The sequence below is a fragment of the Vicugna pacos genome, chromosome 19 (assembly GCF_048564905.1).
Source record: "Vicugna pacos chromosome 19, VicPac4, whole genome shotgun sequence".
Taxonomy (NCBI): Eukaryota; Metazoa; Chordata; class Mammalia; order Artiodactyla; family Camelidae; genus Vicugna; species Vicugna pacos.
The window spans coordinates 21,377,454-21,388,480 of NC_133005.1; the positions used below are offsets into that span (position 1 = coordinate 21,377,454).

Below are 11,027 nucleotides of genomic sequence, written 5' to 3' on the forward strand. Positions count from 1 at the left end.
CTAAATCAGGACTTGGCATTTTAACAAGATCCTCAGATGGTTCATGTGAACATTTAAGTTACAGAAGCACTGCCCTAAGGTACCAAACCCCTTCCAGCTCAGGGTCTTTCTGTTATTTATACTGCAAATGTTGTTTAACTGTTGAACTTCTCTGGCACTCCCAAGACATCCTATTCCTCCCCTTTGATCACACCTATAATTACCATAAGGTGATTAATATCTACTGCAGATATGGACAGATATCGCATCCATGTTACTCTGGGGTATCTCTAACTCCTGGCAGAACGGTGTTTTCCACTGAACAGCACCTAGTCTTATATTTCATACCAATATGATCTAATGCTAAATTTCCACAATATTTCTGTCCTATCAACTATGTCTTCTTTAAAAACAAGCTAGCTTTAACTACATAACTCTTGGATATGATACATATCACAGCATTGTACTTACTCAAAAATCTAAATGAGCTACTAGTCTCTTTCTCTAAAGAAATGTAAATTAAACCTAATTCAAAGTACCATTACATTTTTTTTTTATTGAAGCAGTCAGTTTACAATGTTGTGTCAATTTCTGGTGTACAGCATGTTTCAGTTATATACATACATATATTCCTTTTCATATTCTTTTTCATTATGGGTTACAAGATACCGAATATAGTTCCCTGTGCTATACAGCAGAAACTTGTTTATCTATTTTAAATATCTGCAAATCTTTATCTTCCCATGTATCCCTTCCCACCCCTCCCCCTCACCAGTAACCATAAGTTTGTTTTCTATGTCTATGAATCTGTTTCTGTTTTGTAAATAGGTTCATTTGTGTCTTTTTCCTTTTTTAGATTCACATATAAGTGATATCATATGGTATTATTCTTTCTCTTTCTGGCTTACTTCACTAAGAACGACCATCTCCAGGACCACCCATGTTGCTGCAAATGGCATTATCTTATTCCTTTTGTGGCTGAGTAGTATTCCACTGTATAAATATACCACAACTTCTTTATCCAGTCATCTGTCAATGGACATCTAGGTTGTCTCCAAGTCTTGGCTATTGTAAATAGTGCTGCTATGAATACTGGGGTGCATGTATCTTTTCAAATTAGAGTTCCCTCCGGATATATGCCCAGGAGTGGGATTGCTGGATCATATATTACCATGTGATCTATTTTTAGTTTTTTGAGGAGTCTCCATACTGTTTTCCATAATGGCACTAAACTACATTCCCACCAACAGTGTAGGAGGGTTCCTTTTTCTCCACACCCTCTCCAGCATTTATCATTTGTGGACTTTTGAATGACAGCCATTCTGACTGGTGTGAGGTGATAGCTCATTGTAGTTTTGATTTGCATTTCTCTGATAATTAGTGATATTGAGCATTTTTTCATATGTCTATTGTTCATTTGTCTTCATTGAAGAATTGTTTGTTTAGGTCTTCTGCTCATTTTTGGATTGGGTTTTTGGTTTTTTTATTATTAAGTTGTATGAGATGTTTGTATATTCTGGAAATTAAGCTCTGTTGGTTCCGTCATTTGCAAATATTTTCTTTTTGTCTTTTTGTTCTCTTTATGTTTCCCTTGCTGTGCAAAAGTTCATAAGTTTAATTAGGTCTCACCTGTTCATTTCTGCTTTTATTTCTATTGCCTGAGTAGACAGCATTAGGAGAGAATATTGCTAAGATTTATGTCAGAGAATGTTTTGCCTATGTTTTCTTCTCGGAGGTTTATAGTGTCTTGTCTTATATTTAAGTCTCTAAGCCATTCTGAGTTTATTTTTGTGTATGATGTGAGGGAGTGTTCTAATTTCATTGGTTTACATGCAGCTGTCCAGTTTTCCCAATACCACTTGCTGAAAAGACTTTTTTTCCATTGTATATTCTTGCCTCCTTTGTTGAAGATTAATTAACTGTAAGTGTCTGGGTTCTCTATTCTGTCCTACTGATCCATATGTCTGTTTTGTGTCAATTCCACACTGTTTTGTCTTCTGTATCTCTGTAGTATTGTTTGAAGTCTAGGAGGGTTATTCCTCCAGCCTTCTTCTTTTTCTTCAGTATTGCTTTGGCAAATCTGGGTCTTTTGTGATTCCATACACATTTTAGGATTACTTATTCTAGTTCTGTGAAAAATGTCCTGGGTAATATGATAGGGATCACAGTAAATTTGTAGATTGCTGTGGGTAGTATGGCCATTTTAACAACATTAATTCTTCCAATGCAAGAGCATGGGATACCTTTCCAGTTCTTTAAATCATCTTTAATTTCCTTAATCACCATTATATTTCTTTTAAATTAATAAAATAAAATACTAGGTTTGTTTCTAACAGCACTAGCTGTATTGTCAGGAAATAGGGCCACATAAATTGCTGATGGTGTTGTAAACTAGTTCAACCTTTCTGATAGCAATTCGGCACTGAAGCCATATCCTGACTCATTGATTGAACCCACTTAAGGGGTAAGAGTCCAAGAAAATAATCCAAAGGAATTATTTAAACAAGAGTGCTCATAAGTACCATTTATAATATTAGAAAGGAGGGGAAAACGGAAAATTTTTAAAAGATTGCATGGGCGGGAGGATATAGCTCAGTGGAAGAGTGCATGCTTAGCATGCATGAGCTCATGGGTTCAATCCCCAATACCTCTGCTAAATAATAAGCAAACTTAATTACCCCCCTGAAAAACAAACAAAACACAAACATACAAAAGACTGTACAAACTATGGTTATCAATGCATAGAACACTATTATCTGATCTAAAATAATAAACAAAATGAGCAAAGATAAACTATTTGATGTTATTTAAGAATACAAAAGTCATATTCCATATGTACCTGCTAAGTACATATAAAAGGTTATAACTTTATAAAAATGCCTATACACTGACACAAATGGATATGAATTTAGAGTAAAGTAAATGCAATTTCACATTTAATGGATTCTCCTTTCTACAGAGAATATATTAAGACAAATTTTAATGCTGGGTTATTTGTGGGTCTGTTGCTCAATTGTATGAAATTAGTTATGTACTACTGTTATTTTTGTTGTACTCAGACTCACTTAAAAATTCATTCAGGCTTGGCATTAAGGAACATTTATTAGTTATTGCATTAGAAATAAAAAGACAAGATTCTGTATTTGGCCAGATTCTTGCTTATAATTCAGGTTTCACCTACAACTCATTTTTTCCACATGAAGGTGGAGAAAAATAATGCAACAATTTTACAAATCAACTTTGAGCACATCCAATGAAAGGTGCTGGGCAAATACAAATAACAGAGCTACTTAAAAATACAACCACTGCCCACACATACTGTCTTGCACATGTCATTTTATCCTTCTAAGCCTCAATATCTCCCTCTGTAAATTGAAAGAAAAACGCTAGAATCACATGGGGGGAGGAGGTTAGGTGAGGGAAAAGGAGGCACATATCTGAAAAAACATCCCAGGCCATCCTGATGCATACTCCAATGAAGATTTGTTGAGTTCCATCCACATTTTTGGAGAGAGGATAAATTAGTACTTCCTCCACGGAGTGCTAATTTGGCCACATGTCTGCAAACTTAAAATGCACACATATCCTTTAATCCAGCAATTCCACTTTGAGAAATACACTATTGAGATAATTTTACACATGAGCTCATAACAAAGTACGTAGAATGATATTCATTGCAATGTTATAAAAGAAAAATCTGCAAACAACTTAAATGTTGCTCAATCTAAAAACTAGTTACAAATTATGGGGAAGCCATACAATGAAGTAAAAGAACATCAGTAAAAAGAGTGACAGCTCTATATATACTAACATGTGATGATTTCCTAAATATGTTAAGTAAAAAAGAGCAAGGTGTGACTGGTCTGTACCATGGGGTAGGAGGATGGATAGGTAGAAACACATTTATAAAGGAATAGTGTCTATGTAAGGCCACAGAAACTGGAAATTTCAACCATCTCTGGGGAGGTCAGGGTAGAAGGGAGACATTTCTACACTTTGGTACTGGTGGAATTTTTTCTCACACATATCTTTTCCCAAAACTCAGCAGTATCTCCTTAGGCCTTGCTCTGGGCCTCAGGGGCTGCAATTCTGCCTCTGTGAGGTCTGGTCATTGCCTCCTAAATTGGAGGGGCATCAGCTTCTGGCCCCACACTGCCCCCGAATGACCTTTCCAAAGCCTAGTCTGCCCAAGTCCCTGAACCTTCTCTAAAATCCTTCTTTAAAATCTCCACTGCCTAAACTCAGCACACACAGGCCTTCAAGATGGCCTAATCTTATCTCCTTTCTCCTTTCCTTCTTCCCTCTACCCAATCCGTCTGTGTTTAACCTCTCCTTGCTCCCCAAGCACAATGAGTTCCTACCACCTCCAAATCTGCCTATGCTGCTCCCTCTCTCCTGTATTCTGTCCACCACACATAAACTCCTATCCATCCTTCATGACCCAAAGGCCCCCTCCTACCCAGGAAAGGAATGCTGTCTATCCAGCCAGGCAGACACTCTTGACTACCAAGATTCAAATCCTAACTATTCCTTCATCTGCACACTGTATGGACTCAGTTTCCACCCTTGCCTAGTAGGAATAAGCCCCTACACGACAGTAGAAAGGATTAAACTATTCATTCATTACCTAGCCTGACACAAGGCAAATACAATAGCTACTATTATCATATATGCTCATAGCCCCTGTGAATAAGTATTTGTATCCACCTGTCCTGCATTAAACTGTGAGCCCCTCAAAGGAAAAGATGTGACTTTCTCAGTTTTATTTTGTATCTCCAAAACTCTGCCGGGCAAATAGAACTACATGAATGCACTTAAATCAGAGGACTGGCTTTTCTGGTTCTATTTCACCTAGATGGTAAACAAGTGTCTAAAAGGTACCCAGTAAACAGTCTCCTGGATCCCCCACCGTGCCTCCAAGTACACATATTACAGGCCACTTCAGGCAGGCCAAGGTGAAAAAGAGACATGGGGCTTTCAGCCTTTTAGAGACAGTCAAGCAGACTGAAGACCTGTGGGATATAACAGTTCCTGCCTGCTGATCACTTATGGGGGCTGGATGGCGAGGTGCGGAACATGGAGAGATGGGAAGGAATCAAGATACTAAAAGCCCTAAGTGTGCATTCTAAGCAGGAAACACTCCGGAAAGATTCTCTCAGGAAGTAGGTACCTGGAAGTAAACAGAACAGAGGCATAAAGAGGAAGAGATGGGACAGGACCTATAAGACAATTGGGAGGAAGAAATCTCTCAACATGAGAGATGGACAGTTAAATAAGACAGCTCCTGCCCTCATCAAGCTTCTCAAACGAGAAGAGCTTTAAAGGAAGAGGTGGAGATTGCCAAGTAAAGGGGGAGGAAAGAGGCTCACACAAGCAAAACCATCCAAATATGTAAACAGGCCATCAAGCTACTCTGAAAGGCCAGAGACAGGGATGAAGGGAAGGAGAATTGAAGGATTAAGCTAAAAGTAAGAGTAAGTCGAGGCAAGACTGTCAAGGGTCTTGTATGACCTGATAAGGCATTTTGGGCTTCATCCATCCCATGGGAAAAGGAAGGCAAAGGAGTTTTAAGTAAACAAGTGACAGCATCAGATCTGTGCTTTTTAAAGGAGTGGCCAGGCTGGAAGATGTTCGCCCATTTTCCACCGCCAGTCCTCTCCTCGCCCACCATCTTCTGGTTCTAGAGCTGCCTTAACAGCAAACAGGTGGAAAGCGAAGAGAGCTCTTGTGGGAAATGTGACTGGTTCAAGAGCAGGAATCCCTACCCTAGGCACAGGCTTCTGAAGGCATTCACCTTGCCTAGAGAGGTTTTGAACATTCCTCCTTTCCTGTCTTACAGACATCATTCACTGATCTCAAAAAACAAACAAAACCCCTCAACATTGGGCTCAAATCTGCTACTATTATTTTCATCTTCAGGAAATACAACTGGGAAATAATTTTTCAAAAAACGATATTTTCTGTGTTATTTACCAAAGTAAAAAGGGAGGGGATCTGCATTCCCAATTGGTTCATTTTGAATTCTGGGCAGCTCCGAGTCCCGATTTCCCTTCTTAAGCGGCCTCAACTGCTGGGAGTGGACGGAAAACAGAGGGGCCAGGGGGGCTTCAAGGGAAAAGTTGGTCACTGCAAGAGCAAATTTTCTCATGCCAGTTTTCCTCTTTCTTCCCATTAAATGGACCTGAGCAAACTGTGTTCTCACTGTCCAAGTTTCTTCTTTCAGAATGAACTATGGCAGCGCCCCGACCTGGGCCCAGGAGGACGGACGCAAAGTTCCCGGGCAGTGGAGAGGGGTCGGCGCCCCGGGGCGCGTTTCCGGGGACCCCCCCCCACCTACGGACAGCACGAGGATGTGGGATCCCTGGAGAAGCCGGATGGATTCTGCCCGGAAAAGAGGGATTTGTGCTCCGGCCGGGGACCCCTCCCACCCGCGCCCGACGGCCGCCCGCACCCCCAGAGCCCGCAGGGGCGGCGGCGGCCGCGAACACTCACCAAGTCCGGCGCTGGGCGGGACCGCTGGGGACGCGGACGGCGGCTCCGCCTCGGTGCCGCGGCGGCGTCTCGGCCCGCCACACACCCTCAGGGCCGCCGCCCGGCCCGCGGCTCAGAGCCCCGCGGCGGCGGCGGCGGCCTCGCCTCCATGGCAAGGGGTAGCAGCTGAGGGGCAACTGGGCGGGCGGCGGTGATGGCGGCGTCAGCCCAGGGTCCGAGCGGGATCGCGCGCGCGCGCCTCAGTCAGCGCCGCACTCGCCGCAGCCTCGCTCCAGACCCGGCCTTGGCTGTAAGGCGCCTCTTCATTGGCGGTTCAGAGACGAGCGCTGGTTGGCCCACACCGGAAGGGCGTCTCCCGGCCCTCGCGGGCCCCGCCCTTGCGCGCCTCCGAGTGCTCGCTCGCCCGCCCGCCCATCCTGGGCGCAGAACCGCGTAGCGAGGCGTCAAGGTCTCACCCGTGGCCCGGGAGATGTGCGCCCCACCGCGGCACAATCCTCTGGGAAGCCGGACTCCAGGGGCACTGGCCGTCCATGCACCAACGCCTTCCGCCTCTCGATAGTCCCAGCCCCCGGACGTGTGCCTTCTTCCCAGTTTACAGATGCGAAAACTGAGGCCAAACGCAAATTACACCAATGAGGCCAGGGCAGCCTGGAACTCAGAAGTCGTCTTTCCATTCCAATCTCCAGACGTGTTCCATTCAGATTTTGTTTCCTTCCTTTTCTAATTGCTGCAAGATATTTAAGGAACGGAGGCTCTCATTGGGGAGGGAGACGTATCTACAAAGCCCCTTGAAGAGGCCTAGTACCGTGGCTGTCGTTTTACATCATCTCAACCCACGCCATCCCCACCGAGCCGCAGGGAAATCTCCCAGCTTTCCAGATGGGCGTACCGGGGCCTGGCTCGCACAGAGGCGGGTAGAAACACTACACGCGCTGCTCTGCAGTGGGGGTGTCGTTTGCGATAGGCCTAGCGAGAGAGGAGGTTCAAAGTGCAGAGAGGACAGGGAGATGTATGCGTCTCCCTCTGGGGTAGGGAACTGGGTAGAAGGCGCGGACCTCCTTCCCAGCGCTCCCTGCCGCACGTGGGCGCCTCAAAGTGGTCCGTATGTTGGGCGGCAGCAGGTCCCCAGGCTGCAGGACTTGGGGATGCACGGCTGAAGGCCGATGAATTAGTCTTGGTCGGTGGCGGTTGAGACACTCCCCTGGTTTAGTCCCCAAGCAGGAACCGCACAGGGATTGTGGCTGCGAGTCTGTGGGCTGGAGACATTGCACAGCAGTGCGCAAGCGGAGCTTGCTGGGGTACCCTTCATCCCTGATCTGGAGCCCGCGCTGCCTGGGGTGGGCGGAGCCTCTCTTCCAGGCCCGCAGCCCCTGAGCCACCCTCTCCCACCCGTCGCCGGGCAGAGTCCCAGGTTCGGCCCGCCCCAAGGGGAAGGGCCTGTGACTGGTGGCAATTATTCGCGGCAGGGATGATGCGGCGGAGACATTTCGGAGCAGGAGAAGTCCATGTCAGCTGTCATTCACCGCCATTGGCATTCCCACCACCTCCAGTCCCCCCCACCACCTCGAGTTGGGGCGCCAGTTTAGGACTCTCTATACCCTGCTCCCCTCGGTGTTTGTGGAATAAGTATGTGTTGACCAGAGCCACGGCCAGGGAATACGGGGTGCAGTGGGCCTCCTTCAGGCCATCTCCTCCCTTACGGGGAAGTCCTCCTTGAGTAGCAGTTGTATCTCCCGCTGCCTCTCAGCAAGGCTGACCCAGAAGTGTTGTGAAATGGCTGAGTCCAAGACGCCTCAGCCTGACAGACCCCCGATCTCTTGTTGGACCCCAGGGGCACCAAGGAGGGCAGGTCCTTCTGCACACCAACCAGTTACCCAGGAAGCCCCAACACTATCCGCACACTGAAAGGAAAAGTGAATAAGTCCGAACTTAACTGTTTGGAAATCTTGAAAAATAATGATTGCGAGTGCAGGAGGTACCTGGGTAACCAGGACAGGAGCACCCAGAACCAAACTCCACTAGGCTTGCTTTACCTACATTTAACCTACACTACTATTCCTTAATATGTTTCTTTTGGTTAATTTTTTTTAATTTCTGATTTTACTTAATACTACCATAAAAGGGTTTGACATGCTACTTATATTTCCTAATCTACATTAAAATAGCTATTAAAATAAAAAGCATTCATCCTTGAGCTCATCTGAAGTATCCCCATGGAATCTGACCACACTTAGGGAAATGCTGTGGTTGAGTGTGGTAGTCAGAGAGCCCCTGGGTTTCAAGCCTTGCCATTGGCTGCTTGACCTGAGTCTCCCTCTGCTTCTCTTCCTGGAACCTCCCAGGGCTGTTCTGAGAATCGCAGGCATGTACAGCTTGGCAAGTAACCCATTCTCAGGAAATGCAGTTCCTTCTCTCCATGAGACAGCTGCTCTGTGGTCAGAGCATCTGTGGTGTGTGTGCAGAGGTGACAGGACCTCACACCAAGGAGAGACAGGGCCTTGCATATTTCATCCTCGAGACCCTGAGAAGGGAATTTCAGTTTGGTGACCACACAGACCCTATTTGCAGCGGGAGAGAACAGAGTCCCATCCTCAGCTGCCCACCTGTAGAGATCTGTCCAGACTTCTCATCCTACTGATGCCCCAGGTGTCCACAGCTTACCTCCATCACCACAAGGCAAAGCGCTCTCCTTGAGGAGGAGAGAAGAGAGGAGCTGAGAGAGGTAGACTTCTTGTGAGGAGAGAGGAGGCCGAAGCCCTGCTCTTGGTCCTGCTTTAGTCCCAGCAGACGAGAGCACACCCTACACGTAGGCACTTTTCAGCCACCCCACATGAGACCCTAGTCACAGGTTTATGAGAAAAGGACTGGACTAGAAGGAGAGCTGGAGGATGGGAGTAAAGGATGCCTGTTTCTTTAGGCAAGTCACTTCCCCTTTTGGGGCCTCCTTTCCCCATCTAATAAATGGAACAATGAGTCATTCACTCAACAAATACTTATTGAGTGCAGACCATGTGCTGGACACAGCAGGGAATAAAACAGAAAAGGTCTCTGCTCTCAGGAACTTACATTCTGGATGGGGAGACAGACAATAAACAAATGAACAAGAACATTTCCTAAGTGCTGTAATGAAAATAAAGCAAGGCAGTAAGATAGCAGGTTGAAGTAAATGAGAGCCAGGTGCCTTCCCAGGCCGTTCACTGTCTATACCCAAGAGTCATTTGGCTGTTTTATACCCAAAAGAGACTGCAGCCTCCTTACCCTGAGAAGGTGGCTTATAGGAACCTTTGCCCTGACTCTCACTCCAGGGCTGCCAATGATATCCTAAACCAGAAGAAATGCTTCCAAATTCTCTGACCCGAGGCCCCAAATCCTGGTCCCAGGCTCAATCCTAGTTCCTTCCATTGGCCAAGATTACTCTACCTGTGACTGTAGGTCCAAGCCTGTTGTACAAATCACTCAAGGTAGAGAAAGGCATTTTACACTAATTATGGTTGAGCAACTGAGGATTTGAAAAATAAATACTAGTTGTTTTTTATTTTTTGGTGCTCCAGGTGAGGCTCGAACAAGTTGTTTTTAAAATAATCACTGTAAGTGTATGCATTTGTCAAAACTCAGCAAACGTAGTTAGGATCTGAGCATCACATACAGATTTTTGTCTTTTAAAAAAAAGCACACAATGAACTGCATTCTAATTACTGAAATACATTCAGAAGTATTCAGAGGGAGGTAAATGAATGACTGCAACTTACTTTGAAAAGCATCAAAAATAAGATGGATTAATAAGATGGACAGATGGACAGACAGATGTATGAAAATTAAGCATATTAGTAAAATGTTACTGGTAGACTCCAGGTGGTGGGTATACAGGTGTTCATTGTAAATTCTTTCAACTTAGCTGTATATTTGGAAGTTTTCATGATAAAATGTGGGGGTGGGGGTGGGAAGCAATGTTTAACTCTACAAGAGACTATACAAAACTGCTTTTAATTTTCAAACAACTCTTCCCAGGGAAAATTCCAGTGCTTCTCCACAGGCACACACACTTTGTATAAAGTTGTAAACACTATTTGTATAAATGTCATTATTGTTATTTCTCACATATTTCTTAAAGTTCATGTGTACAGTGTTTAATGTTCGCATATCACATGAGTAACTACGCTGTATGTTACTTTGGGGACATAGGCTTTTTATTGTGTACATTCTAAATGCACTGCCCAGCGCCCCCCTTCCAGAGAGAGGACTGGATGGTACCAAACCTCTTTTCGTTAGGAAAGCTGGAGAAAACATTTGTTAAAGGCGTGGAAGAGCTACCAGGACAGTGAAGAATTGTGAGGCCAAGACTGAGGAGGAAAAAAAATTCTCCTCCAATCTCCAGCATTGAGAATCTCCTTTCCTTTCCCCAGGTGTCTGTTGATTCTGAGAGAGAAGATTTATAGGTAGTACCAGATTGTGATTCCAAAAACTGACCACATTTCCAGTTCTACACCCTCTTCCAGAGCCTGGCTACTTCCCTATTAAGAGGTGGAATCTATTTCCCCTTGGAATTGGGTGGGGTA

At 45.0% G+C, this 11,027-nt stretch overlaps 1 protein-coding gene across 3 annotated transcripts in view; it reads right to left on the bottom strand.

Moving 5' to 3' along the window:
- The window catches only part of PTPRA (protein tyrosine phosphatase receptor type A), a 115,408-nt gene extending 108,644 nt beyond the window's left edge, over nucleotides 1-6,764 (bottom strand). For all 3 annotated transcript variants that reach the window (XM_072943920.1, XM_072943919.1, XM_072943916.1), the window contains exon 1: nucleotides 6,472-6,764. The gene's annotated coding sequence lies outside the window, so the exon portion shown is untranslated. The remainder of the gene's footprint in view (nucleotides 1-6,471) is intronic.
- Between the last annotated feature and the right edge of the window lie 4,263 nt (nucleotides 6,765-11,027).